Source organism: Lactuca virosa, chromosome 3 (genome assembly GCF_052849685.1).
Source record: "Lactuca virosa cultivar CGN04683 chromosome 3, Lactuca_virosa_CGN04683_v6, whole genome shotgun sequence".
NCBI lineage: Eukaryota > Viridiplantae > Streptophyta > Magnoliopsida > Asterales > Asteraceae > Lactuca > Lactuca virosa.
This window is the reverse complement of record NC_136428.1, coordinates 40,455,115-40,459,406: the sequence shown is the minus strand read 5'-3', so window position 1 is coordinate 40,459,406 and position 4,292 is coordinate 40,455,115.

The following is a 4,292-nucleotide window of genomic DNA, read 5'->3' as shown; positions in this document are numbered from 1 at the left end:
ATCTTTAAACCAAGATATATGAGTTGTTCATTGCAAGTTGGTTGTGCATTGATAATGCGAAAACACATCAGTAACTTGACGTTATAAAATGTGTTGTTGTGTACGATTTAATGAGTAAATAGTACAAGAATATAAGTCAAAGTTCATCTGTTCCTTTTATCCTAACAGGGTAAAAGCGATATATTGGACCCCTCGATGATTTTCTGTTGACTTATGTGTCGGGCCCAGTCAGGACTGAATTGATGTGTTCAACTAAGTTCTATGTCAAACAAATCGGAAGTCGGGAAACAAACTGTTGGACATAGAGAATGATTATGTTCCATGTCTTTGTCCACAAGATATCTTGCAGAACGGAGGATTATATGATCCCTTATCTAAAGGAAGCATCATTGACTAGGTCAGAGTTCGACATCGGCTTTTGAGAGCTACGATTGCTAATCGGATTTTGAAGTCATAATTGCAGTTATAGTTATTAGATTTATCCAAGTGGGAGACTGTTGGAGTAGGTGTCTAAGCCCATAACTATAATTGGTATGTACTTGACCCGATAGTAGCATGGTCCTTTTGGGTTGCCTTCACCATAGCAACTTGACAAGATGATTTATGAGAAAGAGGTTAATTAGTGATTTATTAATATATTATAATAATAATATATTAATTGAGAAATCATATTATTTAATTAGTATTGATCATAAATTAATTTGGAATTAATTTGGTGATCAAAAGAGACTGATTAAAAGAACGGGGACTGATTATGTAAATCAGTAATAGTTGTAGTTTGGGCTAATGGATCTTATTGGTATAGGGTGGACAAAAATCTATGGGAAGCCCATAGAGTTTTCGTCCAAGGCTTTCCATAAGGAGGTCCATAAGTTGCTTAGGGCCTAAGCAAGGGAATTAGGGTTTCCAGTTGAAAGCCTAGTAACAGCTCAACTATATAAGGAACCCCAAGGCTCCTAAAATCGGCACATGTTCCTTAGAGGTGCAACAATTGAGCCACTAAGCTCTTGAAGGTTAAGATCAAGGAAATGATTACTTGTTACTACTACCTAATAAGAAAGGTATTCTTCTAACCCTAGGTTGTTTATCAAATTCGAAAATTGTATGCTAGATTAGGCTTCTTGCTTTGGATAATTGATTTGCATGTATAAATTGAGAAAAACATAGATTCAAAGCATTTAGGGTTGCATGTGCACCATCGGAATGTTGTAATACTCAAAACCCAACATAACTATCATAAGAATACTAACCACATGCAAATAAAATTAGGTAATCCTTTGACTGAGAGATCATGCACTACAACAGTTGGACTCAAGCAAGAGCTACACAATAAGGCCAAACCAAGCAATCCGTGACTATCTAATTCTAGGGGCATGCAATCCTAACGTACTCACATAATAATTAAATAACATCGACATAGATTTCAAACAACATAAATCAATCAGCAGTCAAACACAAAATCTAACAGGAAATACCTAGGCTACAAGGCATCTTAAATATCATGAAATTTCTGAGAGATCCTTAGCTTACTTACTAGCATGAAATTCTATCAGTTCACATATCAACATATATAGCAATTATGGATATTTTGGGAGATCACTTTCCTATTCGAGATCTAGCTGACTGTACACATCACATCTTCCTTTCTCCTTTTAAATTCATTTCTTTCAAAAAGGCTTGTAAAAATTCTCAGATCCTTAGTTTGGAATTGCACGAGTTCTCATCTAAATCCCTCAAACCAGGGCTCTAATATCAACTTGTAACCTCCCGATTTTCAAACTAAAATTTTCATTTTTACAATAGAATAAACACCCATTTTCATAAAGATGTATGATGGGTTTCAAGCCTGATTAGATCAAACATAAGGCAACGGAAACGATAAAAAAATCTGACGTAACACTCGAAACTTATGGATCTAAACTCAACATATCTAGGCAACTTATTTAGAACTCAATAGGAGGAAAAACATACCTTTGACTTCATCATAGAATCCTTATTTTGACGAGCCAGTTGATTGGACGAGAGAACCCAACACAGAGTTAGTCTCTTGTAATCGCACCCAAGATGAAAAATGACAACAATGTTAGTGTCAAATATGTTGTAATGTGTCGAAGTTATTTGAGTCAGTTTCGAAAGTCATTTTATCTATTTACTAAGGCATAATAGTTTCGAAGTCTTGATGTTTAGCCCTTAGTATTTTTTGTATACTTTCTTATTCTCCTATAAATAGGAGTTGTACTCAGAGTTAGAGAGAAATTTTCCAAGTCAATCTGTCTAGATTCTCTTTGTACACGAAAGTATAATTGAGCTATAAACCAAATCTTATTTACTCTCGGTGTTCATACTACTTTGATTACTCTGATTACAATAATACTCGCTTAAATCGCAACTACATTTGGTATCAGAGCAGAAATCATACTGCAATGATCTGATTTTCATTTTGTATCAATCGTATTTTAAGTCTCGTCTTGGATTCAAAAATTTCTGCACCATTGATACTGAAAATCATCCTTGATCTTCAGTTGTGATTTGATTCTGCAACTAGCTTGTTTAATCGAGTGTTCTTCTTGTTCTTTCTGTTCAATTCACCCATTAATTCTCACATTTTCTGATGTTTTTCTGAAAATTCGTTCGTACATCCATGGTGAATTTTAACAAGAACACGATGACATTGTATTCTCATCTCCTTGGGTCGTCTACGAAGATTCCAATGCTGATTCTAGAGTATTACGATCAGTGGGCTGATCGAATGGAGGATTACTTGAAAGGCATAGATGAAGAGCTATGGAAATGCATTACTAATGATGTAATTTTACCTTCTTATGTTGAAATCTTGGGTACTTCTTCATCAACTCCAAGTGAAACTGAACAAAATGATAGGTTGAAGAATTATGAAAAGAAATGCATGAGAGAGCTTCGCGGTGCTCTTCCTCCTATGGTATATAATCATGTTCGCACTTGCAAAACATCAAAAGTGCTCTGGAATACGTTGAACGAAAAGTACCAGGGGAGCGAGAAGACCAAAATCAGCTCTGTCAAACAATGTCTGATTGAATTAAGAGAATTCAAGCAGAAAGATGGAGAAACGATTGAAATGTATTACAATCGTCTGAACGAGCTTATCTACAAGTGCACAAGGTATGGAATAAAAGGAATAACATGGAGTACAACATTACTTTTGTTATGGGTCTTCGTAAAGAATGGAAGAGTGTTAGTTTGATGATTAAGACACAGCATGGCTTCGACTTTTCAACCATGAATGATGTTTACAATCAGCTAAAAACTCATGAAACTGAAGTGAATGAAATGGCAGAAGAGTCAAGGATCATTCTAGGTGGTCCTTTAGCTCTTGTTTTGAAGGTCAGTGGTCGAGAAAGTGATAAGGAAGTTGCTAAGAACGAAGGTTCTGATGAAGAAGGTCTTATGGTCAACTCGGACGATGAAGCTGTTGCATTTTACTCCAGCAACAAGGTGAAGAAGTTCTACAAGAAACCTTTTTAATGCGAAGATGAAGTCTGGAGAAACGAAGGGAAGTTATTCTGGGAAAGTTAGTGAGGAGAAGAGGTTTGAGAAGAAAGAGGTAAAGGCTGAGGATTCAAAACAAGAGAAGAAGTTGAAGGGTGATTCAGGGATAGATTGTCATTACTGTCATGGAGCAAACCACATGGATAATGATTGTATGCTCAGAAAGAAAGAAGAAAAGAAGAATAAAGTGAAGGATGAGGCTTATTACTCTGAAAAGCTGGAGGAAGTCAAGAAAAAGTCGAAAAATCTTTCACTGTGGCTAGAGGAGAATATGAAGATGAGGGAAAGTATCAGATATGGTCATCGGGGTCTGATGATGAAGAAATGAGGAATCCGACCCATGGGGCCATGTATGCAAGGTATGAGGATGTCAAAGAAGAAAATGTGACATGCAGATGCTTTGTTTCGAAATCAGGAGATAATGCACCAATGACTGTGAAGGTACGTTCTCTACTTCAATCTTTTAGCATTCCTTCATCTGCATATGATTATGTATTATTTGATTTTGATGCTTCTGTTACTTATGTGAATAATCTTGTTATTTCTGCTAGCAATGAAGCTAAGAAAGCTAGTACTCAGTTACTAGAAACTTAAAGAATCTTGGAAACAAAGAAGACTAAGATAGATTGTTTAGAGTTGTAGATAACAAATATTATGGTAGATAGATATAATCTTAGCACTGATAATAAGATCATGTTGAAACAAAGGAACATATATTGTAATTCTGCTAAGAGACTCTATGGAAAATTAACTGAATTACATCATTC